The sequence below is a fragment of the Trachemys scripta genome, chromosome 25, assembly GCF_013100865.1.
Source record: "Trachemys scripta elegans isolate TJP31775 chromosome 25, CAS_Tse_1.0, whole genome shotgun sequence".
In the NCBI taxonomy this organism is placed as follows: Eukaryota; Metazoa; Chordata; order Testudines; family Emydidae; genus Trachemys; species Trachemys scripta.
Window position 1 is genome coordinate 1,524,910 of NC_048322.1, and position 27,148 is coordinate 1,552,057.

The window sequence follows — 27,148 nt, forward strand, 5'->3', positions numbered from 1 at the left end:
CGGGCCTTGGTACCAATATGAACAAATGCCCCCTCATAGTCCATAGAAACCTGGATCCTACCCTGAATTCTACTGCCACTCCCACTGCCCACAGCTCAGATCCCCCCTCAGGGATAAACACATTGTGACATTCTCTGGACTGAAAAATAGCGGTGTCCCCTCAGTACTCCAACCTGGGATGCCTTTTACACTGCCTCGCTCTGAGTGGTACCACTCACATCCAGCCTCCAGCGTGTGGAGAATGTAAATAAGGAAGTGTTATTTACTCCTTCTCATAATGCAAGAACTAGGGGGCAGCAACTGAAATTAATAGGCAGCAGGTTTAAAACAAACAAAAGGAAGTATTTTTTTCACACAATGCACTGTCAACCTGTGGAACTCCTTGCCAGAGGATGTTGTGAAGGCCAAGACTATAACAGGGTGAAAAAAAGAACTAGATAAATTTATGGAGGATAGGTCCATCAATGGCTATTAGCCAGGATGAGCAGGTATGGTTTCCTAACCTCTTTTTGCCAGAAGCTGGGAATGGGTGACAAGATGGATCACTTGATGATGACCTGTTCTGTTCATTCCCCCTGGGGCACCTGCCATTGGCCACTGTCGGAAAACAGGATACTGGGCTAGATGGACCTTTGGTCTCACCCAGTATGGCCGCTCTTATGTTCTTATGTAAGTCAGCCCCAGTTACGCTATCTGAGTGCTATGGCCAGCCACTCTGAATCACACTGCAGGGCGACGCGAGCAAGTTTCCAGTCCCAGACATTTCCCCAGAAATGCGTGTTTTATACTGCCCAGCACTCTTCTGGATAGTACAAGCTCATATAAAGTCTGTCATTGATTAATATAAAATGAGATGTGCAGCACTGTTATCCCACATGGAGTTTCCCACACACTTTAATCCAAACACACTGGTTTAGATAAAACAATAAAACAAGCGTATTAACTACAGAAAGACAGATTTTTAAGTGACTACAAGTAATGAGGCATAAAAGTCCGAATTGGTTACAAAGCTATAAAAGGTAAAACACAGGTAACACCAAATTCAACAAACTGAGTGACTTCAAGGCATATGCTGACACAGTTTTACCGGTTGAGTCAGTGTTCAGGGAGGCTTTCCCTCTCAGTCCTTGCTCCTTCCTTTGTTCTTCAGATGTTCGTGATGTTGTGGGTAGAGAGAAAAGGAGGGAGACCATGTGCTGCGTTTTGCTTTCTTCTTTTATAGACCCCTTTCTTGTGCAAGAGTCATCTCCAGACAAAAAGTCTGTTTGGGAAGGAACTTCAAACTGCTTCTTTGTCAAGATGCAGATTTTTGCTCACACCCTCTTTCCTGCTGATGAATGGCCACTTAATCAGGTGATGGTCCATTTGATCTTTTTGTCACCTGGCTGGGGCATTGGCTAGCCTTTTGTCTCTGGAGAACTGTTTGTAGACTACTATAACTTTACATACAATGTTGTCATACATATTTTACCAGGACAATAATGATCAGCCAATTATGAGCTTTTAAATGATACCTTATAAGGCATACTTTGTAGAAACTTTGACATAGTCCAGTAAACGGGTGAACAGACTGGGACGCACACTCTATGGAGTCACCCTGGGCCCACTAACTGCCCCTACCCCCACTTACCAGTGACATCTCCTAGAGGTGACTCCTTCCCAGCCCAACATGCAAGGAAGCAGTCAGATGGCTGGGGTGGAGGGGAGAGCTTTCTCCTTTGGCCCTTGCAGATGGGAGTTGGGGATCAGTCATATCTAGGTTCAGAGTCACCATTGCCACTTCCTGCAGCTCCCATTGGCTGGGAATGGTGAACCGTGGCCACAGGGAGCTGAGGGGTTCCATGCTTGCAGATGCTCCAGGTAAACAAAATGACAATGTATTAGATATTCAATTTAATGATTCCATAGAGTTTAAAATCATCAAATTTTGGTGTAGACCTGTTTATAAGCCGACCCCCATTCTTTGATGCATCACTTTTTTACCAAAAATATTTGGCTTATGAACGAGCATATACAGTATAAAATGTCCTAGTAACATCTCCATTTTGCATCTTTCCTGCTCTAACCTCTGGACTATGAACTTATACTAATGGGAACAGTCTAACCAAGGGAGTGAGGACCTTCCAATCATTTGGAAGCAACCAGAGACTTAACAAGCCAGCAGTTCATGCCATCACTGCTTCAAGCCGGATTCAAGAACTTGGCAATTATTGTATGCATTTGATTCCTTTAAACAACTCTCACCTCTTTCTTTTCTCTTATAATTAACATTTAGATTTTAGATATTAAAAGATTGGCAACAGCGTGATTATTGGATAAGATCTGAGTTATATATTGACTTCGGTACATGGCTGGTCCTTTGGTTGATGAAATTGGTCTTAAATAACCACTCATCATTAAGTCTTGTGTCTGAGTGTTGAATCCAAAACTGGAATACTTAAGGAGGCTGCATTTCTGACTTCTTGTTACCAGTGTGGTGAGACAGAAGTTTACTTTTGTTTCTAGTTTGGTATATCTTACAGAAGAATAACCACCAGTTTTGGGGTGTGTCTGTGCTACTTCTCAGCAGTTTGTCCTGAATATGGTATTTTCAGATGTGACCCACTGAGGCAGGGTGACAACTCCCATTACTCATGGGACAATGGAGTTAACAGAAAGGGCAACGGGATCCACCCCAAAATGGGGCAAAATGCAAAAGGCAAAAATTGGCAACTCATCTGGACAAGTTGCAGGATGACAGAGATGCAAATGGTTCGAACAGCACTAAAAGTTACTACATGGTAATTAGTAAAAGTATTAAAGAAAACAAAATGTTTGAATAGCCCTACAGTTTTTCCTGGTATTTATCTCCCTTGCAGATTCTCTGATGATAGATAAGGGCTAAGTTCCAAGTGAAGCTTTTCCCACACACAAAGCATTCATAGGGTTGCTCACCTTTGTGGATTTTCTGATGCGTAATAAGGTGTGAGCGCCGAGTGAAGCTTTTCCCACACTCACAGCATACATAGGGTCTTGCCCCCGTGTGGATTCTCTGATGTGTAGTAAGGTCTGAGCTCTGAGTGAAAGTTTTCCCGCACTCACAGCACTCATAGGGTTTCTCTCCTGTGTGGATTTTCTTATGTCTAGTAAGGCTTGAGCTCTGTGTAAAGCTTTTCCCGCACTCACAGCATAGATAGGGTCCCTCTCCTATGTGGATTCTCTGATGCGTAATAAGATTTGATCTCCGAGTGAAGCTTTTCCCGCACTCACCGCATTCATAGGGTCTCTCCCCTGTGTGGAGTCTTTGATGTGTAGTAAGGTCTGAGCTCTGAGTGACGGTTTTCCCACACTCACAGCATTCATAGGGTTTCTCACCTGTGTGGATTCTCTGATGCGTAATAAGTTGTGAGCGCCAAGTGAAGCTTTTCCCACATTCACAGCATTCATAGGGTCTCTCTCCAGTGTGGATTCGCTGATGTATAATAAGGTCTGAGCTCTGAATGAAGGTTTTCCCACATTCAAAGCATTGATAGGGTTTCACTCCTTTGTGGCTTTTTTGATGCGTAATAAGGTGCGAGCGCCGAGTGAAGCTTTTCCCCGCACTCACAGCATTCGTAGGGTCTCTCCCCCATGTGGATTCCATGATGTTTTAAAATGGCTGAGCAGTGACTAAACTTTTTCCCACATTCAGTGTGTGTATTTTTACTCTTTCCCCCTAGGGTTTTCTGGTGGGCTGTGGTTTCCTTGAGGTCCTTCTGAGTGCCCCAGAAATAAATTAATTTACCCATTTTCTCCTCTGGCTGGTTTCCCTGCTCCCTCTCTGGTTTGTGCTGAATCTCAGAGGCTGTTCCCTGCTCATGACTCCTGGACACATCCCCTTTGTATCTTTGCAATAATGCTCCATGTGATTCCACTTGCTCAGCATCTTCTTGATGAGACTTCTGCTTCTCATTCTCACTCACCAACACATCACTTGCTGGGACAGAGATAGAGACAGAAACCTCAAACAGGATGGAAAGGGGAAGACCAAACCAAAATAAGTGCTGGAGAGGTGTCAAATAAAAATCAGAAAATGAATTTCCCCAACTTCCCCCAAAGGGGAGATGGGAGGAAATCAATTCTGCCTTCATATCCCATCCACATTCTCAGTGGGAAGGGAGGAAGCTACTGTGAGGTGTCAGTTAGGATCTGTAGGAAGCTGTGAGCTATATCTTCCTTAGGGATATGACACTTGCTGGGGACAATCCTGAACTCAGAGCTCCCAAAGCCTTTGTAGGGAATCCCAGATGTTTTCTTCAGGCACTTACACATTCCGAGTAGGTTTCATGTTTCCTCACCTGTGCAGGGACCTCTCAGGATCTCTCTTTCCTCTGAACCCTGGAGGTCTGGGACCCACAGCTCTTCCCTTTCTTCCAGCTGGGAGATCACATCAGGTTTGGAAACTGGAAAGCCTGTTCAGATGAGTGAAAACAAATGAGATCAGGTGAATTCATAAGACTTTGTCGTAAAAAATAGTCTATTAATTGAACTCCAGTCCTTAGTAAACCAGTGAAATCCCAGGACCAGCTCCCCAGGTCCTCAAAGGTGCAGAACTCTTTGCTTATGAGGGATTGAATTACCCACATATTGGCTGGGAATATGCACAGACAGACACTGTGAAAGTTTGTAACCCTATATTCACTCCTCAGCAAAATTATGATATATTTTGTACAATATATACCTTGTGAGGTATCATTTGAACATTATCGTCCTGTTAAAATATGTAGCAACACTGTACGTAGTTATGAGATTTTACTGTATGACGTTACTGAGAATGTTACAATTCTGGAGAGCCGCCACAGACCAGTTTCTCAGAGATAGCAAAGCTCCCACCTGGTCAAATGGCCATTCTCTGGCAGGAGAAATGTGTGAACAAGAAATTTACATTCTATCACAGGGACAGCTTGAAGCTCACATCGACAACACATGGAGCCTGTCACCATGATTCAGCTGAAAATTGAAGATGTTTCTAGTACATAGGACTGAATTATAAAAAGCGATGAGGAAAACGTTTGAAACGCACTCTCTCCCCTTTTCTCTCTATTCATGATATCAACAAGACCTGAAGAACTGAACTGGTGCAGGAGAGGGAGTTGGGGCAGTCCTGGCTGAAAGGAAAGCCAGACTGTCACAACATGTGGTGAGAGAAAGAGATTTGTTTTGAATTCATTTCAGCTTGTTAAGTTAGACGTTCATTTGCGTTTCATCTTTTATTTCTTTTGTAGCCAATTCTAACTTTTATGCCTCATTACTTGTAGTCACTTAAAATCTTTTCTTTCTGTAGTTAATAAACAAGTTTTATTGCTCCATCTAACCAGTGTGTTTGGATTAAAGTGTGTGGGGAAACTCCATTTAGGATAACAAGGCTGATGCATGTCATTTTCCACTGATTAAATGATAGACTTTATACGAGCTTGTACTGTTCAGTCACGTGCTGCACATTTCTGGGGGAAGTCTGGGACTAGAGAATTTGCTGGTGTTCTCCTGGGGTGTAATTCATGAGTGGCTGACTAGCAGCACTCAATACTGGTTAGCTGGAAGTGAGTTACATGCTGGAAACTGTGTGTTAACTGGCCAGGAATGGCTGTTCTCTCAGCCCATGTTGGAGAACTGAGGGCACACATCTGTTCAACAGTTCAGATTGTACCCTGGGTAATGTCACAGACACTCATCATCAAGGTCTCCTAAAATATAGAGAAGCTAAATCCATGTCCCAGAAAGTGAAGACTCCAGACAAAGGGAAAGTCTCCCTGCAACTGCTTCTTGCTGACAAAGAGGTCCAGAGACAATGAGAGAGTCCTGGAGAAGCTGGGAACAGTCAGTATGGGCTGGTGGGGTTCGGTGGAGTAAGGAACAGAAAGGGCACGTATATTACCAAATGCAGGATCTCAGCACCATTCAAGGGCAGGAAAGCACATATTGCGGCATTAGGGAATCTAGGGACTCCGGTGTAATACAAGGGAGTATGAAAATCCCTGGGTGTGGCGAACACTGAACTATAATTCAAGAGCAACAGACTCTAATTTGTCTGAAAAACCAGAATGTGAAAAATAAGAATCAGGCCCCATGACTTCAGGGATTCAAGGAGCCTGCAGAGAACAGACGTTGTGGCTACTGCAGATGGGGATCAAGACTCTCCATGTCTCAAGAAGTTTCACTACTCCACTAAGCCATTTTTTCATTTTGGAGTGCAAGCCAGATGAGTGAGGAGTTGTCATCTATAACCCTGGGTGACTTTCAATGTTCTGCTGCTGTAGCTGCCTTTTCTCGATGCTCCCAGCCAGCATTCAAGGACGTACTGAGTGTCTGTTTGATAAGTGATCCTGGACCAGCAGCTGTGATTCCATCAGCCTGCTTGTTACACCCTGGCACATTCTGGCTTCCACCAGCCTTAGATACACCTGGCAAGAGATCGCAATACCCCCACTCCTGAATTTTCCCAAAACCATGTGCTCCGCCATGACTATTTTTCCTGGACCATTCAGAGTAACAAAGATTGTTTGCTTCTCAAAAGAGACAAATGGCCCATCTTATCGCTTTAACTGGAGTTAGCGATCACCTGAATTAAAAGACAGCAGTGGATTCGTTTAGATTAAAAGCATAACCAGTTTAGTAACACAAGCATTTAAAGTGAGTTCAAGCATAAATGAGAGTCAGATATGGTTACCAGGAAGTGAAAGTGAACAATGTTTTCTGGAGACTAGGACCTAACAAAACTACAGTCCTGGTTCAAGGTAAGATGCTTACCACACTACTTTCCAGCAAGATAGCAACCCACCCCCTTGCCCAATATTTCCCTTAAATCCAAAGTGCTTGGTTCCTTTGTCTTAAGTGAAAGATAGAGTCAGAGAATCCCACGTTCTTTTGTATACTTCAGTGAACCTTTACAAAAGGGAGTTTTCTGAAGGGAGTTTGAAAGGGAGTTTTCTGGAGGTTCCCCTCCAAAGTAAATTTCATTCAAGCTGTGAGGAAGGAGGCCTGGAGTCTAGTGATGAAGGAAGTTCCATGCTGGTTTCTTCTCCTGCTGGTGTTTGCTAAAATGGAATTTGGTCTGTTCCTGAGATATCCTCCCCTGCCATGATGCTGAGTGGTTACCTCTGCACCTTGTTAGTGTGATGGGTTTGTTTATTGTTTATATAAATTGCATTCCCATTGTCTCTTAATGTACCTTGAAAGTGCCTTCAAGGTGGCAGAAACACCTGCCTTTGTCTAGGGTGGGGTAACTTCAACCCTGGCTGGCAGACACGCTTTAAGAACATCATTCCCCAGCTATCTGTAATCTTGCCTTTATCCTCCATACATACACCATGCAATAATATTAATGAACACCATGTCAGTAGCTTTCTGTGATATCTTTCATGACACCTTTTCAAGACAGGTGAAGACATTAGTGAGTTAGGGTCAGGCCAGCTGAAATTCACTATCAGATACCATGGAGCCCCTTCCCCCGGGATGCTGGGAGGGTCACAGACATACCCAAGGAAGTGCATATTTGTGCCAGACTGTGCTGGGTAAGTCCAGCGGATACCCAGGATGTTGTAGCCCCGGTCTAGTCCAGGAGCAGGATAGTTGCAGAATTCCAGTCTCGGAGAGGAAAAGGCAGGAGACCTGACACCTGTGGGTGGAGGGGGGGCACCAAGAGAAAGCAGTGCCAGGGGCAGGGTGCAGCTAGCCTTCTCACTCATTATGACAACCACTCCCCTTCATCCCACTGCTCTCACCCCTCCCCACCTTCTTCAGCCCCAGGAGCACCTGCTCCTTGTGTTCTGTCCTCCCCTCCCATTGCCCACAGCCTTCCTCACTAGAGCTTCCCCCAAATTTCCCGCTGCATAGCCACTTTCCGTCTCACCTTCCCACTGCCCCAAGTCGTCTTTGCTTCCGACTCCCAAGAGCTCCTGTTCCCTCCCTCCCATTGCTAGTTCCCCCATTTCCTGGAGCAAACACTACCCAGCCCCCACCTCCCCTTTACTCTCACCAGCACCACCCCTTGACATCCTGACCCTTCCCATTGCTTCCAGCCCCCTTGCATCACAATTCCCTACAGAACTTACTCCATGGTACATCTCCTTCCCACTGCCCCCAGGCATCCCAGCTCACAGGAACTCTTCACCCCAAACCTATCCCCCACCAGCCTACCGCCATCTGGACACTCCTCTGCTCTCCAACACCCTCCCTCCCACTGCCTGGACCCTCCCAATTATTGTTATTTATTAGTTATATCATCATAATGCTCATATCCCCAGTCATTGACCAGGATCCCATTGTGCTGGACGTTCTACAGACTCAGAACAAAAAGACAGTCCCTGCCCCACGGAGCTGACAACCTAAGACTAAGACAACAGACAGATGGGATCAGACAGACAGATGGGGGCGGTTTCCCAGTTTGTACGCTGAGACAAATGCTAATGAAGAGATTGTGAAATCTGCAAGAGAAGAAATGTACATGACAAAAATCAACAGCAGGATCCAGTTTGCAAGAGAAGATTATGGCACGTTGGGGTACATTTGGGTGTACGGAAGTAGACTCTGCATCTTTCAACACAGAGGCAAGCTGACTGCATGACTTTTCTCATGAACAGAAGATGTCAGCCAAGCCTGGCTGTAATATGCTGGAAGAACTTTGCATGAGCATTGCTGTATAACATATGAAAGGGTCCAGTTACGTAAGTGTGACACTCTGTACCTCAAAGCAGCACCTTGGAGCCCCCATATTCACCACTGTCATGTGATTATATGTTTTGTACAAAGCTGACCCAGTGACGAATACATTCGCTGCTGACACAGTGGCATAGGGAGGGCCCGGGTCCCCCAGCCCAAGCCGACAACCAACCCCTGGATGGTGGCCCTATTTGATGGTGGCTGCTGGTCTAGGCTGCCCTGCCCATGGTCACCAGGCCAGGCTGCCCTCAATCTGAGGATAATCCCCCTAACAGGGTATACCTGCCCACAGTCATTCTTTCAATAAGGACAAAGGAGCACCCATCACTTGCCAGACAGGCATTAATGGCTCCTCAACACCCATTCCACTATCCCAGAGGCGTCTCAGAGAAGGCTTGTATGCCATGTGAGCAGACTAACCCACATCACAGCAAGGATCTTTCTAGCAGCTGGAAGAAAGTATAAAAGAGGGAGAATTACATCATCAATTGGCCGGCCTCTCTCCCTCCCTCACCCCCCCAATCTCAAAACCTGGAAGAAGGTCTGGAAGACACAGACTTTTAACTGGGGAAGATTGGTCCCAGGCTGGAAGGGCGTCCAGTCTTGGTACTGAAGAACTGTAAGCTGCTTTTACCATCTGTTAGGTTGAGAGTCTGTGATGCAAATTTTATTTAGTCTGTTTAAGTTAAGAATTCAGACTGTAAATATACTTTTATTTCTTTAGGTAACCAACTCTGATCTCTATGTCTGCTACTTATAGTCACTTAAAAATCTACTTGTCTGTAGTTCATAATTCTATTTTATATTTTACCGAAAACAGTGTGCTTTTGGGTGAGATGCTTGGGACATCTCTGCTCAGTTTACAAAGGCTGGTGTATGTCCATTCCACATTGAGGGAGTGACGAACTAAGTAATGAGCTGACAGCGGCCAGCGCAAGATGGAACAGTTCTGGGGTGTAGGTCTGGAGCTGGGGGGAATTGGATGAGGCCTCTCTACTGATGGTACGTGAGTGGCTGGGAGATCATTCATGTAACTCAGTTGGGTGTGTCCCTATCTGTGAACGGCTGAGTAAGTGCAGTGCCTGTCAGAGGCTTCTATATTGACGTTAATATCACAATGTGAGCGGCAGCCCAGGCTGGTGGGTTTGGAGGGCTCAGCGGTTCCACACCGGGGACCCTGTCACAGTGAGCAAGGTGAAATGCACAGATAGTTGTTCAGAGTGAGAGTTGCACATCTGGTGTAGAGATTTTAAGTGAGACTGCAAGTATGCCAGCTGAGAACAGTCAAAGAGAAGGTTACCAGTTTATTTTCCGTTTGCTTGTTTTGGGAAAGGGAAGTAGGAACAGAAAAAGCAGAAAGATGGGCAAGCGCGATGCAGTTGCAAAGTTATAACTGTACAGACTGCAGGTGGCAGAGAGAGAGAGAAAACATCAGTAAATCTTGGAGCTAAAGGATCTGGAAACAGGGGCTGAGGAGTTAGCACATCAGCAAGCCCTAGAGCTGAAAGACAAGGAAGCTGAGGCCCAGAGACTACCCATGGAGGATAAGGAAAAAGAGCAGAGGCATCAATTGGATGTGCTAGAAAAGCAAAACCAGAACCCTTCCAGACCACTGATTCCGACCTCTCCAGAATTCCACAAATGGGAATAATTGTGTCCTGCATGCAAAGAGACAATGTTACAGAATATTTCACTACCTTTGAGAGGCTGTGTGTGATTCATGAGATTCCCTCAGACAAGAAAATCCCCACTTTGGTTGCAAAGTTAACTGGTAAAGCTCTGAATATGTTCAATGAAATGCCAATTCAGGATGCTTTAGATTACTGTAAATTCAAAGAAATGGCTGTGAAATGATTTCAGATCACCCCTGAAACATATACGGTGAAATTTAGGAAGCTTAAGGGAAATGCTGGTATGAGTAATGGGGAATATGTAACCAGGATGAAAAAAATCGAGAGGCAAAAATGGGTGAGGGAAAAGGGATTGAAACTTTTGAAGAAATGTTTGACCTTGTTGCTCAGAAGCATTTCCTAAACATATGTATAGATGATGTGAAAGTGCCTATGGGACAATAATGTGAAAACTGCATTAGATATTGTCTCTAGCTGATGCCTTTTAAGCAGACCCAGGTATCTATTGAGTGTAAACCACAGAAAGAGGGGTTTAAACCTGGTGGGAAGCAGGGCTCCCATTTTACCCCTGGGAGAAAGGAGGGTGGCTGGGAGGCTGGGCACTCACATAGAATCATAGAATCATAGAATATCAGAGTTGGAAGGGACCTCAAGAGGTCATCTAGTCCAACCCCCTGCTCAAAGCAGGACCAATTCCCAGCTAAATCATCCCAGCCAGGGCTTTGTCAAGCCGGGCCTTAAAAACCTCCAAGGAAGGAGACTCCACCACCTCCCTAGGTAACGCATTCCAGTGTTTCACCACCCTCCTAGTGAAATAGTTTTTCCTGATATCCAACCTGGACCTCCCCCACTGCAACTTGAGACCATTGCTCCTTGTTCCGTCATCTGCCACCACTGAGAACAGCCGAGCTCCATCCTCTTTGGAACCCCCCTTCAGGTAGTTGAAGGCTGCTATCAAATCCCCCCTCATTCTTCTCTTCTGGAGACTAAACAATCCCAGTTCTCTCAGCCTCTCCTCATAAGTCATGTGCTCCAGACCCCTAATCATTTTTGTTGCCCTCCGCTGGACTCTTTCCAATTTTTCCACATCCTTCTTGTAGTGTGGGGCCCAAAACTGGACACAGTATTCCAGATGAGGCCTCACCAATGTCGAATAAAGGGGAACAATCACGTTCCTCGATCTGCTGGCAATGCCCCTACTTATACAGCCCAAAATGCCGTTAGCCTTCTTGGCAACAAGAGCACACTGTTGACTCATATCCAGCTTCTCGTCCACTGTGACCCCTAGGTCCTTTTCAGCAGAACTGCTACCTAGCCATTCGGTCCCTAGTCTGTAGCAGTGCATGGGATTCTTCCGTCCTAAGTGCAGGACTCTGCACTTGTCCTTGTTGAACCTCATCAGGTTTTTTTCTGCCCAATCCTCTAATTTGTCTAGGTCCCTCTGTATCCGATCCCTACCCTCTAGTGTATCTACCACGCCTCCTAGTTTAGTGTCATCTGCAAACTTGCTGAGAGTGCAGTCCACACCATCCTCCAGATCATTAATAAAGATATTAAACAAAACCGGCCCCAGGACCGACCCTTGGGGCACTCCACTTGAAACCGGCTGCCAACTAGACATGGAGCCATTGATCACTACCCGTTGAGCCCGACGATCTAGCCAGCTTTCTATCCACCTTACAGTCCATTCATCCAGCCCATACTTCTTTAACTTGGTGGCAAGAATACTGTGGGAGACCGTATCAAAAGCTTTGCTAAAGTCAAGAAATAACACATCCACTGCTTTCCCCTCATCCACAGAGCCAGTTATCTCATCATAGAAGGCAATTAGGTTAGTCAGGCACGACTTCCCCTTCGTGAATCCATGCTGACTGTTCCTGATCACTTTCCTCTCCTCTAAATGTTTCATAATTGATTCCTTGAGGACCTGCTCCATGATTTTTCCAGGGACTGAGGTGAGGCTGACTGGCCTGTAGTTCCCCGGATCCTCCTTCTTCCCTTTTTTAAAGATGGGCACTACATTAGCCTTTTTCCAGTCATCTGGGACCTCCCCCGATCGCCATGAGTTTTCAAAAATAATGGCTAATGGCTCTGCAATCTCACCCGCCAACTCTTTTAGCACCCTCGGATGCAGCGCATCCGGCCCCATGGACTTGTGCACGTCCAGTTTTTCTAAATAGTCCTGAACCACTTCTTTCTCCACAGAGGGTTGGTCACCTTCTCCCCATGCTGTACTGCCCAGTGCAGCAATCTGGGAGCTGACCTTGTGCGTGAAGACAGAGGCAAAAAAATCATTGAGTACATTAGCTTTTTCCACATCCTCTGTCACTAGGTTGCCTCCCTCATTCAGTAAGGGGCCCACACTTTCCTTGATTTTCTTCTTGTTGCTAACATACCTGAAGAAACCCTTCTTGTTACTCTTAACATCTCTTGCTAACTGCAACTCCAAGTGTGATTTGGCCTTCCTGATTTCACTCCTGCACGCCTGAGCAATATTTTTATACTCCTCCCTGGTCATTTGTCCAATCTTCCACTTCTTATAAGCCTCTTTTTTGCATTTAAGATCAGCAAGGATTTCACTGTTTAGCCAAGCTGGTCGCCTGCCATATTTACTATTCTTTCTACACATCGGGATGGTTTGTTCCTGCAACCTCAATAAGGATTCTTTAAAATACAGCCAGTATACATCCTCAGAACCATTCCTCTAATCCCCATCCCAAATCTTCTGCTAAAAACAGAAGAGCCCAAAAGGTGCTATCCCTGTAATTCCACTGATCGCCTGAGGAATGAATGCTCTGTGCTGGGAGGAATCAGGCAACAGATAGCAGCATTTACATGGGCTGTCCACAGCACAGAAGCCTCTTGGGCATTTGAGATTAGCCTCTGCAGAACCAGACGTGGAACACATAAATGTTGTCAGGATTAATGGCAGGGAATACTGAGGATGGGAGGGTACAGGTGCAGAGATTTCTGTAGTTAAGCAGAGCGTAATTCAAGTAGGGGACATATTGCCAGGACAAAGGACGGAGCTTTTATGAGGAGGAGGTTTCAGGATTCTTGTGACTTTGGCCAAAATGCGCATAGACACTAATGGTTTGGAAAGTGTATTGAAAGCGGGAGTAGTTGACGATATTCCCAGCGACATGCTTATTGGAAAAGATTTTTCTGTGTGGCTCAGGCTGTTAAGGTATTTACTCACTGCAAGGTGGTGTACTATACTGGGATCCCAGAGGGAAAGGGTAAAATCCCAAGAACTGCTGAAGGAAAGGGAGAAAGTCTCTTTGATTCCTCTGCAGCAGAGGAAAGCAGAATGCCTCCAGCTGTGGGGGAAGGTTGAGACCAGCTTTTGCACCGCAGGTGAAGGCAACACCTCCCTCAGGAAGGGAGGGCGTGGAGTGACTGTCACTCAAAGAACTGTTCTAGCTGCTAGCTGCAAGCTCTTTGTAGCTGATCAGGGGACATATCCCACTCTAGAGAGCATAGAGAGAGGTGTCCGGGGGGCAAGAAGCAGAAAGGGAAACTGGGGAAAGAATAGTGGAAGTACATGAATGTCTCCTTACTGGTCACTAGGGAGAGGATGCCCAGGACAGAGTGGCTGATTCTGCACCTGTGCACCCAGGTACTCAGCCTGTGACTCGGGTTCAGAGAGGGAACTGGGTAACTGTCCTTTCAGTAGGGAGCAGTCACACAGCTGACTTCCCGGGGGCAGAAAAAGGGATGACGGAGGGTACCCCAACCCAGCTCCCAGTTTTCCAGGACACTGGTCCTGCTTATGCTCGTGCAAAGTAACTGTCTCTCTTTAAATCAAGATGCATCTCCCATGCCTGTGACAGCCAAGAAGATGAGTCCAGGAAACTTTTAGGCAGCAGTTGTCTGAGAGAATGTAAATGACTATGCTGGCAGAGGGGAAGAGGACATCCCAAGGGCTGGTAAGACAGAAAGCAGCTGAGGGAGAGTGCTGGGAAAAGGTGCATCTGACCAAAGAGTAGACACTCTTATAGTACAGATCACAACCCTCTAGGAAAAGGGGGTGGAGAAGGTCTCAGTGCAGGGAGTGGGGGTCACAGGGTAATTCCAAGCCAGGAGATAGATTTTTTTTTCCCCCTATGTGCATAACCCTGGGATTGGGAGATACCTCCACAAAGGGCTAGCCGATATGCAGAATCCCTTATCTCACCAGACCCTGGAGAACCAAAGCCCCGAAGATACCACTGGGTTGAGGACCCACAGTGAAAGGAACACTAAAAGGAAAGAAAAAACAGGAACTCAGCACATGCTAAGGTTCAGAAAGGAGTTGGAAGACACAATGGGTAATGAAAAAACCAGATTGTCTAAACAGAAGGTGTGGTATGATAAAATTAATTGGAAATGCGTGCCTGTGATGAAGATTTAGTGATACTGTTAAACCTCATAATGAAAAAAAATTGATGCCAATGTTAAACCTGATCATAAAAAAATTGGTACTGATGGTAAAACCTAGGAAAAGGTGCAATATGCATAATTTTTGTGAAAAGCTTTTGGACATGCTAGGAGCAGTAGATAAGAAGACACCCTGTGTTAAGAAGCATTATGGTAATGCTGCTTCTCAGCTAATACCTGTAAACTGGCTTGAAGCTTGTCACAGCAGAGACACCATAATAAATCTGGTCTGCTGTGTAGAAGGGGAAACTGAGGCACACCATCTCATGGCATTGATGGCTAAATGCTGAGATGCCTATGCTCTCAAAAATATTGATACTTGCCTTGGGATAACACTTCTGCACAGATACAAAGAAATGTTTTCTAGCAACCCAGAGAAGACACACTTAGTAACTTTGAGATCAGACTGATCCACAAAGTGTTAAAAGGTACACAAAACTTTGCAAGAGCTTATGGGGAGAGCACTATAATATTTAGCAGCACTTGGGAGTTATATTGTCAAAACCTTGGGCACACTGCATCCTTTGCATTAGTGACTAACACTAAGCGGGGAGGCGTGACACTCTGTACCTCAAAATAGCATCCTTGAACCCCCATATTCAGCACTGTCATCTAATTATGATATGTTTTCTACAAAGTATACCTTGTGAGGTATCATTTTAAAATTTTGATCTGCTGAACATTAATATAAGAACGGCCATACTGGGTCAGACCAAAGGTCCATCTAGCCCAGTATCTTGTCTGCCGACAGTGGCCAATGCCAGGTGCCCCAGAGGGAATGAACAGAACAGGTCATCATCAAGTGATCCATCCCCTGTCTCTCATTCCCAGCTTCTGGGAAACAGCGGCTAGGGACACCATCCCTGCCCATCCCGGCTAATAGCCATTGATGGACCTATCCTCCATGAACTTATCTAGTATCCTTTTGAACTGTATCTGCTATCACTGTATATGAAGTTTTGCTGTATGTTGTGAGGTTGGGAAATACACAGAGTCAACGTTTCAGTAAGGACAAAGGAGCAGGAAGACAAAGACTTCAAACTGGGTAAGTTTGGTCCCAGGCTGGAAGGGGGTCTAGACTGTGTATTGAAGAACGGTAAGCTGCTTGTACCATCTGTTAGGGTTAGAGTCCGTTTGATTCAAATCTTACAGAGTCTGTTTAAGTTTGAATTCAGATTGCAAATTTATTTTTATTTCTTAGGGACCCAATTCTGATCTCTATTCCTGATACTTATAATCACTTAAAATCCACCTTTCTGTAGTTCATAAATCTATTTATATTTTACCGAAAAGAGTGTGTTTTGGTGGAAGCACTTGGGAAATCTCTGCTCAGGTTACGAAGGCTGGTGTGGGTGTCTTCTCCACATTGAGGGCAGGGCGATCTAGGTGATGAGTTTAAACTGGCCAGGCTTCTGACCAGTGCAAGATGGAACAGTTCTGGGGTGCAGGGCTGGAGCTGGGGGGAATTGCCTGAAGCCTCTCTATTGATGATTCATGAGTGCCTGTGGATGGCTGTGTAAGTGCAGTGCCTCTCAGAGGCTTGAAGCTTGACTTCAGCACCACAGTGTGAGAGGCAGCCTAGGTTGGTAGGTTTGGGGGGGGGCTCAGTGCTCCCACAGTCCAGATTGCACCCTGGGGATCCCGTCACAATAACTCTAGGTTGTAGAAAGAGTGTTCTGATTTTACTTTTTACCTATTTTCCCCCAATACTTCTACTTGCTATCACTTAAATCTCTTGACTTCATTAAATAAACTTACTTTTTTCACTCTAAAAACATCTAGGGGCTGTGAGTTAAGCAGAGCGGTGAATGGTGGTGTAACTGCTAAACTGGAATATCTGTGAATCTGTGAGTACTGTGAGCATCCCTTGGAACAGGGGCTGGATTCTCTAGGGAGACACTCTCAGGGCTTAGCAGTTTGAGTGTGTCTATCGCGTCCCTGTTGAGAATGTTTTCAAGTGCTGCAAAATCCACATGCAGACTCTGGCATGGTCTGCTCTTGAAAGTTCTGCCAGGGTATCTCAGCTCTTTAGGACTGTGAAAAATCACCCCCACGCCCACCAACATAGCTGGCACAAGGACAAGTGTAGAGACAGTTATAATGGCAAAGAGTCCACTACAAGAAACGAAGGAAACTAAATGCCCAGAAACTACTTTACTGCAGAGATAAGGTTGCCCAGTGCTGTCTCCTGCCTTTCACCGTGTGGTCGGTGGCTAAACTTAAACCTCTGCAAACCAGAAAATGAACAGTAAATGCACACGCCATCCCTGCATTGCCACCTTAACTCTGCTGCCATCCCCATCCCTGCAGCTGGTAAGAGCCACTAGGAGTGCATCTGTAAGGGTCGTAGAAAGATTAACACACTGCCACAGGAACTGGGGAATTCTCCAGCTGTTGACATCTTCATGTCAAGGCTGGATGCCTTTCTGGAAGAGGATTTAGTCAAACACAAGGTGTTCAGCTCAGTACAGCAGTAACTGGATGAAATTCTGTTGCCTGAGTGATACAGGAGATCAGCCTAGATCAGGGGTCAGCAACCGACAGCACGCGAGCCGATTTTTAATGGCACGCTGGAGCCTGCCGGGACTCCAGTGTGCCATTAAAAATCCTGCCCAGCCCAGCCCAGCCTGCTCTCCTCTGCCCTCTGCTCCCCCCGCGGGAGCAGGGAGCAGAAGCATAGCCATGCGCAGGGGGTGGGCAAATGACCCACTCTCCCGGCACGGCAAGCCGCGGGATCCGTGCTCCTGGGCCAGAGCGCAGCAAGCTGCCAGCCTCTCCCATGCCTTCTCCCCTCCCCTGGAGCTCTGCCACCGTGCGCGCAGCGCTCTGGGGGTTGGGGCTGCGCGCTCCCGCGGGGCAGTGTTTGGCTCCGCGGGGAAGGAAAGATGCTCCCTGCTCACCCGGAGCCCTGCCGCCACGCGCACAGAGCTCTGGGGGCCGAGGCTGCACGCTCCCGTGGGGCAGCTTATCATGCTCTGCGTGGCACCTCATGGTAAGGGGTCTGGGGCTGGGGGGGGGGGTTGGATAAGGGGTGGGTGTGGGGGCAGTCAGGGGACAGGGTGGGTTGGATAGGGGGGTCCCTGGAGGGGGCAGTCAAGGAGCAGGGGGGGTTGGATGGGGCATGGGAGTCCCGGGGTCTGTCAGGGGGCGGGTGGTGGATAGGGGTCAGGGCAGTCAGGGGACAGGAAGCAAGGAGGGTCCTGGGGGGCAGTTAGGGTGGGGGGTCACTGGAGGGGGTGGTCAGGGGACAAGGAGCTGGGGGGTTGGGAGTTCTTAGGGGGGCAGCCACCCAGCACTTTCCCCTGAGCCCTGACCCCCCCCACACACACCCTGCCCTCTGCCCTGAGCCCTGCACATACCCCAGACCCCTGCCTTAAGCCCTGTACCTCCCCTCATACACATCCAGCCCTCTGCTTGACTCCTTCATCCCACCCCCACAACCTTAGCCCTGACTCTGGCACCCCCACACATCCCCAGCCCCCCCTTTTTCCTGACACCTGCACCGCCCCACATTCCCAGCCCCCCATATCCATGCACCCGCCACATCCCCACCCCCACCCGGAGCACCAAACGGGAGCTCCTGCACCCCTCCCCACATTCCCATCTTCACCCCTCGCATCAAATGGGAGCTGCCCAGGTAAGTGCCCCACACTCAAACCTCCTGCCCCAACCCTGAGCTCCCTCCCTCATTTTAGCTCCTGGCCCGACCCTTCATCCCCAGCCCTGTGCTCAGTGCACTGCCACCCTCAGCTCAGTGCAGAGAGAGGAAGAGAATGGCCAGAACCAGGGAGAAGGTAGGTACCCACTGTATGTGGGGAGGGCCAGGACCCCAGACTGGTAGCGGGCTGAGTGGATCTGGCAGCCAGGATTCCGGCTGGCAGGAGCCGGCGGATGGAACCCCTGAGTGGCAGTGAGCTGAGCCGCTCAGTCCACTGCTGGTCTGGGGTCCTGGCTGCCGGCCCCACACAGCCCGCTGCTGGTCTGGGGTTCTGGCTGCCGGACCCTTGCCAGCCGGGGTCCTGGCCGCAGGCCTCACTCAGCCCGCTGCAGGCCTAAGCGAACAGAACCCCAGACCAGCAGTGGGCTGAGCAGGCCGGTGGCGTAAGATCAACATTTTAATTTCATTTTAAATGACGCTTCTTAAACATTTTGAAAACCTTATTTATTTTACAATACAACACTAGTTTAATTATATAATATATAGACTTCTAGAGAGAGACCTTCTAAAAAACATTAAAATGTATTACCGGCACGCGAAACCTTAAATTAGAGTGAATAAATGAAGACTCGGCACACCGCTTCTGAAAGGTTGCTGACCCCTGGACTAGATAAACTAATAATCCCTTCTGTCTTTAAAAATCTATGAATCTATAATAGAGATGAGGAAGGACTAAGATCATGCCATTGTTTGCGTTGTGCTCTATAGATCAGAACACCAGCATTTATCCGCGTGCCCTGCAGCTGTGTGCCCTGGGTCAGCTGTAATCGGATGGGGGAGGGAGCACTTGGACCAGCCTGGTAGAGTTGTGACCGTGGTATGCGAAGAGGTGCATCTGAACCCTGAGGGGCCTAGTCTGCCCCATTCCAGTGCTGAGTGTTGTAGGGTGGTGGATATCGGAGGCCAGGGGAGGCTAAGCCTTCCCAAACAGCCAGCCATAGCCATGCCTTTGCTGTGTCCCGAGGCCCCCTCCTGCTGCATACCGCTCTGTCTCCGTGGCCCCAGCTCAGGCTGCTCCTCTTCCCGCTGTTGCTCAGCCTCTTCCACCAAAGTGGACAGGGGCTGGGGCGGGCCAGCCAGCGGCCTGAGACTCAGGGTGGCTGGTGTGGGGCTCCTCTGGCCATGGTAGGGGGCTCAGAGCTCCAACAGGGCAGGGCCTCAGGCAGAAGAGGCAGGGCTGGGGGCTAACCTCCTTGAACAGGGGGTCACATGCCACCCATGGTGGTAGGCTGTGTCAGTAAAGGTGCCCAAGGGGGAGTTTTTGCCCTGAGGATTGTCAGCAGGCTGGTGACGTACATGTTAGTGGTCACCAGGGCTTAGTGAGTGGGCAAGTGAAGGTTATGACTCGGAAAGAATCTTAAAGGTGAGGGTAAGGGAGTGGTATTATTTTGCAAGTCAGAGCCGGTTTGTGTGGAGTAGGCTCAGTGTTTCAGTGAACTCCATGGGTAGGAAGCTTCTGTCCATTATGCTGGAAAGTGTTGGGGACAACTTCCTGGTGCAAGTGCTGGAGGAACCAACGAGGGGCCGTGCTGCTCTTGACCTGCTGCTTACAAACAGGGAAGACTTGATAAGGGAAGTAGAAGTGGGTGGCAACCTCGGCAGCAGTGACCATGAGATGGTTGAGTTCAGGATCCTGACAAAAGGAAGAAAGGAGAACAGCAGAAAACGGACCCTGAACTTCAGAAAAGCAGACTTTGACTCCCTCGGGGAACTGATGGGCAGGATCCCCGGGAGGCTAAGATGAGGGGGAAAGGTGTCCAGGGAAGCTGGCTGTATTTTAAAGAAGCCTTATTGATGGCGCAGGAACAAACCATCCCAATGTGCAGAAATAAATAGCAAATATGGGAGGCAACCAGTTTGGCTTAACAGTGAAATCATCGGTGACCTTAAGCTCAAAAAGGAAGCTTACAAAAAGTGGAAACTTGATCAGGTGACTAGGGAGGAGTATAAAAATATTACTTGAGCATGCAGGGGTGTAATCAGGAAGGCCAAAGCACAACTGGAGTTGCAGCTAGCAAGGAAAAATTCAATAAGGACAAATCCAAAGTACTTCACTTAGGAAGGAACAATCAGTCGCACACATACAAAACAGGAAATGACTGCCTAGGAAGGAGCACTGCAGAAAGGGATCTGGGGTCATAGTGGATTACAAGCTAAATATGAGTCAACAGAGTTACACTGTTGCAAAAAAAAAAAAAGTAAGTCTCATTCTGGGATGTATTAGCAGGAGTATTGTAAGCAAGACACGAGAAGAAATTATTCCGCTCTACTCTGCACTGATTACGCCTCAACTGGAGTAGTGTGTCCAGTTCTCGGTGCCACATTTCAAGAAAGATGTAGACAAATTGGAGAAAGTCCAGAGAAGAGCAACAAAAATGATTAAAGGTCTAGCAAACATGACCTATGAGGGAAGAAATTGTGTTTGTTTAGTCTGGAGAAGAGAAGACAGAGGGGACATGATCACAGTTTTCAAGTACATAAAAGGTTCCTACAAGGAGGAGGGAGAAAAATTGTTCTTAACCTCTGAGCCTAGGAAAAGAAGCAATGGGCTTAAATTGCAGCAAGGGTGGTTTAGGTTGAACATAAGGAAAATCTTCCTAACTGTCAGTGTGGTTAAGCACTGGAATAAATTGCCTAGGGAGGCTGTGGAATCTCCATCATTGGGGATTTTTAAGAGCAGGCTGGACAAACACCTGTCAGGATGGTCTAGAGAATACTTAGTCCTGCCTTGAGTGCCAGGGACTGGACTAGATGACCTCTCAAGGTCCCTTCCAGTTCTATGATTGGAAAAAGGCAAATATAGTGCCCATCTTTAAAAAAGGGAAGAGGAAGAATCCGGGGAACTACAGACAGGTCAGCTTCACCTCAGTCTCTGGAAAAATCATGGAGCAGGTCCTCAAGAAAACCATTTTGACGCATTGGAGGAGAGGAAGGTGATCAGGAAAAGTCAACCTGGATTCACCAAGGGCAAGTCATGCCTGACCAACCTGCTTGCCTTTTATGATGAGATAACTGGCTCTGTGGATATGGGGAAAGCAGTGGATGTGAGATATCTTGATTTTAGCAAAGCTTTTGATATGGTCTCCCACAGTATTCTTGCCAGCAAGTTAAAAAGGTATGGATTGGATGAATGGACTATAAGGTGGATAGAAAGCTGACTAGATCATCGGGCTCAACGGGTAGTGATCAACAGCTCCATGTCTAGTTGGTAGCTGGTATCAAGCAGAGTGCCCCAGGGATTGGTCCTGGGGCCGGTTTTGTTCAACATCTTCATTAATGATCTGGATGATGGGATGGATTGCACCCTCAGCAAGTTCGCAGATGACACTAAGCTGGGGGGATAGGTAGATATGCTGGAGGGTAAGGATAGGGTCCAGAGTGACCTAAACAAATTGGAGGTTTGGGCCAAAAGAAATCTGATGAGGTTCAACAAAAACAAGTGCAGAGTCCTGCACTTAGGACGGAAGAATCCCAGGCACCGCTACAGGCTGGGGACCAACTGGTTAAGCAGCAATTTTGCAGAAAAGGACGTGGGGGTTACAGTGGACGAGAAGCTGGATCTGACTCAGCAGTGCGCCCTTGTTGCCAAGAAGGCCAACGGCATATTGGGCTGCATTAGTAGGAGCATTGCCAGCAGATCGAGGGAAGTGATTATTCCCCTCTATTTGGTACTGGTGAGACCACATCTGGAGTATTGCATCCAGTTTTGGTCCCCCCACTACAGAAAGGATGTGGACAAATTGAAGCGAGTCCAGTGGAAGGCAACAAAAATGATTAGGAGGTGGAGCACATGATTTATGAGGAGAGGCTGAGGGAACTGGGATTGTTTAGTCTGCAGAAGAGAAGAATGAAGGGGGATTTGATAGCAGCCTTCAACTACCTGAAGGGGGAGTCCAAAGAGGAAGGAGCTCGCCTGTTCTCAGTGGTGGCAGATGACAGAACAAGAAGCAATGGTCTCAAGTTGCAGTAGGGGAGGTCCAGGTTGTATATTAGGAAACACTATTTCACTAGGAGGGTGGTGAAGCACTGGAATGGGTTCCCTAGGGAGGTGGTGGAATCTCCTTCCTTAGAGGTTTTTAAGGCCTGGCTTGACAGAGCCCTGGCTGGGATGATTTAGTTGGGGATTGGTCCTGCTTTGAGCAGGGGGCTGGACTAGATGACCTCCTGAGGTCCCTTCCAACCCTAATCATCTATGATTGTATGATTCTATTATTCTAACCCCCAGTTCTACCTTAGTAAACAGGAGACATTTGACATTGTGATGCACTGCTCCTGTGCAATGTTCCCAAATTGTTCTGTAGCAGGGCAGAGTGCTAGTGTGCGTGTCACTGGCATGTTGGGGTGATGCTGAAACAGGGCAGAGTTATGGTTGCATTGTAGGGGTGATGTGAACCTTAATTAGTCACTTCCCCTTCTAAGAACTGAGGGGACGGAAATCCTTACCCAGCGAGGTCACAATCTCATAGATCTCCTGCATGACGGCTCTGTAGAGGGCTCTCTGAGCGGGGTCCAGCAGAGCCCCCTCTTCCCTGGTGAAATACACAGCCACGTCCTCGAAGGTCACCGGCCCCTGAAAGAGGAAGGAGTCCCACACTCAGTACCTGCTGCCCCATTATTCCTGGGGAAAAGGAGCCAATTAAATGAAAGCTCTGGGAGGCTCGCAGTCAGAGTCCCACCCCCACCCTGCTCAGAGCATCCAGGAAACACCAGGGTGAGGGGAGGAAGAGAGCCCCTTGTCTCTCCCAGCAAATTCATCACACAGCTACTAGCCACAGACTGATACAGGAGGTGGAGCCCGTAGCAGGGTCCAGGGTGAACTCCCTGGTAGGAATCCTAACACCCTCCTCATTGTGAGGCGCTAGATATGAGGTGAGGGGCATCTCCCCTGAGCCTCACTGCTGGCTGCCCCCTTCATATCTCACAGCAGAAGCTGGTTAGTCGGGTCAGGCTCCAACACTGGGAGTCTGGTCAGTTTTCCTAGCCCCATCTAGGTGGGTTGTTTCCTGTTCCACAGATTAGGGCATTTCCACCACCAAACGCCATGTTTGGTCACAAATATAGGCCACTTATTAAACTAGTCCTGGCATGTTCACCACACTCTGGCCTCCTCCCTTTCTCAACCCTGTGTATTTGCTGCCCCTCTCCCTCCAGCAGGAACCCACCAGCAACCCCCAATAATCCCTACCTTAACTGGCTCCTCTGCAGTGATTTCCCTTCCCTGTCCCAAGGGAGGCTGGGATGAGCTGAAGCAAAACATGGACATCATTCTGCAGCCTGGCAGGGCGAGAAGGGCAGTTGTGGAGGTTTCAGAACAGGCTTTAGTTCATTTCACGTCACAATTCCCCCCAGCCCTTTCCCTGCAGACAGACATCCTAGATGCTGCCGTGCTAGGAACATGCTTGATCGCTTTATTGCCATGTAGACCTGGCCCCTCCTGCCAGGTGAAGCTCACAGTGACATTTTTAAGCCTCTTCAATAGCAAAGACTCTGAATAGAAAGCTAGAAAAGAGCAGAACCCAAGGAGAGAAGCTTTTTTAACAGGAGAATGGAAGGCCTGGAAGGGCCTTAGGTAAGACATTTCCATGCCCTGTCACTAGCAAATAATGGCCACCAACTGCTGAGAAATAGGGCAGATGCATCGCAAAACAGGTGATTATTCTTCTATTAGATATACCAAACCAGCTACAAAAGTAAACTTCTGTCTCACCACACTGGGTAACAAGTAGTCAGAAATACAGCCTCCTTAGGCATTCCAGTCCTGGATTCAACACCCAGACACTAGACTTAATGATGAATGGTTATTTAAGACCAGTTTCATCAACTAAAGGGTTTTTCCGAACCCAAAGGACCAGCCACGTACCCAGGTCAATGTATAACTCAGATCTTATCCAATAATCATGCTGTTGCCAATGCTTTAGTACAGGGGTCGGCAACCTTTCAGAAGTGGTGTGCCGAGTCTTCATTTATTCACTCTAATTTAAGGTTTCACGGGCCAGTAATACATATTAACATTTTTAGGAGGTCTCTTTCTATAAGTCTATAATGTATAACTAAACTATTGTTGTATGTAAAGTAAATAAGGTTTTTAAAATGTTTAAGAAGCTTCATTTAAAATTAAATTAAAATGTAGAGCCCCCCGGACCGGTGGCCAGGACCCGGGCAGTGTGAGTGCCACTGAAAATCTGCTCACGTGCCGCCTTCGGCACACTTGCCATAGGTTGCCTACCCCTGCCTTAGTATCTAATATCTAAAATGTCTATTTAGAAGAGAAAAGAAAGAGGTGCGAGTTTAAATTGGTTAAAGGAATCAAATTTATACAGGAATTGCAAGGATTTTGGATCAGGTCTGAAGTAATAATGGCATAAACTCCTGGCTCAGTCCCTGGGTTAGAATGCTCCCATTAGTAGAAGTCCATAGTCCAGAGATCAGAGCAGGAAAGAGGCCCTCAGTCAAGTTTGTGGAAATATACATCTAACAAGATCAATTTTAGGGTCACATGGTTTAGTTGCATGCATGCTTTGCTGAATCATAGGCCATTACCCATACCCTAGCTAGAAAGTTCACAAGAAAGAAGCTTCCACTACATGGAAGAAGCCTATGGTCCATTGTGAGATAAGTGCTCTTTGATGGCCCATCAACTTGCTGGCTAAATACTTTGAGGGTGTTACCACAGGAACAAACATTTGAAATACAGGTACATGGTTAATATTTATAACTTCAGCTACAAAAACGATACACGCACACAAATATCGTAATTATATTCAGCAAAGCATAACTTTTCCATAGACATCTTACATGGAATACTTTGCACAAGACTTGTTGCATTTATACAACAGTGGTAGCAACAATGATCTACTTGGTCATATTTTAATCATATGTCATCACACGCCCAAACCCGCGAGGATTTTTAATTGACATTTGATATTGATGCAAAGAGGGAACACCTGAGATTTGAAATCAATGTTCAGAAAGGAAAGAGAAAAAGTTGGGAATCTGAGGAATTTTGGATTCATTTTTGCAAATTAATTACAGAGGAGAGTGGAAAATTTGGAGGGATGTTATATCAGTTGTTGCTGGCAGAAAATGGCCATCCCATCCCCACCCCAGCGGCAGTCATATTTTGGGGAATAACTCAGGGTAACCATTTCCCACCTAAATAAGAAAAAAAAATTGCTGCAGATAAAAGCGTGGAAAATCCCACCCCACCCTCAAATCTGAGGAGATTTAAAAATTGACACAATTATTATTTATGGAGGGAACAGGGCAAAATCAGAGAAGACAAGAGAGTTGATCATTTAAGGGGAAAAATCTGTATGGATTTTATAGCCATATGTGATAACAAGAGAGCAAAGGGGAAGAACTAGAGATAATTTGTGTCAGTGTGTGAAAGGGAAGTGGCACAAACAGGGAAAGGATGCAATTAGCTCTCACACACGCAGATGCACCCCCACCCCCCGCACAACCCTCCCCCCAAACACACACCCCTGGAATTTCCTGGCTGCACAGAGACAGTTCGATTCCCCTACCCCACTGACCTCCCCCCCCGCAACTCCAGCTTCTGCCCCCCCCACCTCCACCCTCCCACACGGGGCCCCCCCCGGCCCCCAGTCTCTGCCCCCCCCCATCCCAGCGGTGCCGGGGGCAGATCCTGCTGCAGCTCCACTGGGGCTAAGGCAGCCCTGAGGCTTCTCGCAGGTTCCCCGGGGCAGAGAGTCACTTTCCTGCCCGGCCCCAGCGCTCCCCCCGGGTCTCTCACTCACCGGGGGGCTCAGGTCCTGTGGCACCTTTAAGACTAACAGATGTATTGGAGCATAAACTTTCGTGGGTGAATGCCCACTTCGTCTCAGCTGGGCTTCCCAGGGCTGGGGTCTTAAAGGCACAGGCATCCCAATGACTAGACATGGCAGCTCCTCTCTGTCTGCTGTCACCTCCTGAGGTGCTGCAGGAGACTTCATTCAGTGAACTATTTTCCATATGCTCCCCTCAGAAACAGAGAATCCCTTATCAGTGCATCTGACTGCGTAAAATCTCACAGCAGTTCACAGATTTGTCTTAGCTGCTGCGCGGACTCCCTGAATGACTCTCCCCCCTTAGAATCCGTTTTAAATACCCACTTGCTCCTTTTTAATTGATTACTTTTTAAAATGTTATTTTCATGACTCTTAGCAAGGCTGGCAAACTTCAGCCTGTGAGCGCAGGCTTCCTCACTCTGGCAGACAGGCTTGGTCCAGTGAGATCAGTGTTAGGGGGACCAGATGTCCCGATTTTATAGGGACAGTCCCAATTTTGGGGTCTTTTTATTATATAGCCTCCTATTGTCCCCCACCCCCGTCCCAATTTTTCACACTTGCTGTCTGGTCACCCTAGTTTGCCCAAACTGTGCACTGATTTCTCCTCCGGGGAAGCCACGGACCTGAAGGACTAAGGCCATCTCTCGCTCAGCAGCGGGGCCACGCTGGCTCCAGTAGGATTATAGAATCAGACAGAACAATGGCAATACAATACTAACGGTGTCTTCGGTTATTATCTGAACAGCGCCCACGAGTGTGTGAGTTTCCTGGGGGCCTCCCCACAGAGCTCAGTGACACAGTTCATGCTCCGGGAAGCAGACAAGCTAACCACAGCCGTGACCCAGTCTTAGGGGTAACAAAGGGGTAGGGTGGGGAGGAACAGCAGCAGCAGTGGGTTTCTACTGTTCTCAGCC

The 27,148-nt window shown here is 47.5% G+C and overlaps 2 protein-coding genes and 1 pseudogene across 9 annotated transcripts in view; 1 reads left to right on the forward strand and 2 right to left on the reverse strand.

Moving 5' to 3' along the window:
* Positions 1-27,148, reverse strand: part of LOC117869996 (zinc finger protein 239-like) — a 1,162,621-nt gene that overhangs the window by 842,120 nt on the left and 293,353 nt on the right. The window lies entirely within an intron of this gene.
* The window catches only part of LOC117870022 (zinc finger protein 501-like), a 273,140-nt gene that overhangs the window by 137,949 nt on the left and 108,043 nt on the right, over positions 1-27,148 (forward strand). The window lies entirely within an intron of this gene.
* Positions 1,905-23,717, reverse strand: LOC117870024 (annotated as a pseudogene).